Raw genomic sequence first — 205 nt, 5'->3', positions numbered from 1 at the left:
AGGCTTGGTTGAGTGAGTGCATCAGACGAGACGACGAAGAAGTGCTGCTGCAGAGTTAGTGCATCAGAGAAAACTAATGTCTAGAACAATTCTTACAAGTACAACACAACGTAGCTGGGCGCTGCGGACATACGCCGAATGGCGCCGCCGGTGTGCCTACACTCATAGAAAATAATGTATTTGAATTTTAAAGACGTGGTGCGAT

The sequence above is a fragment of the Sinocyclocheilus anshuiensis genome, unplaced genomic scaffold (assembly GCF_001515605.1).
Source record: "Sinocyclocheilus anshuiensis isolate Anshui unplaced genomic scaffold, SAMN03320099.WGS_v1.1 scaffold1677, whole genome shotgun sequence".
Taxonomy (NCBI): domain Eukaryota; kingdom Metazoa; phylum Chordata; class Actinopteri; order Cypriniformes; family Cyprinidae; genus Sinocyclocheilus; species Sinocyclocheilus anshuiensis.
Note: the sequence above shows the minus strand (reverse complement) of the source record.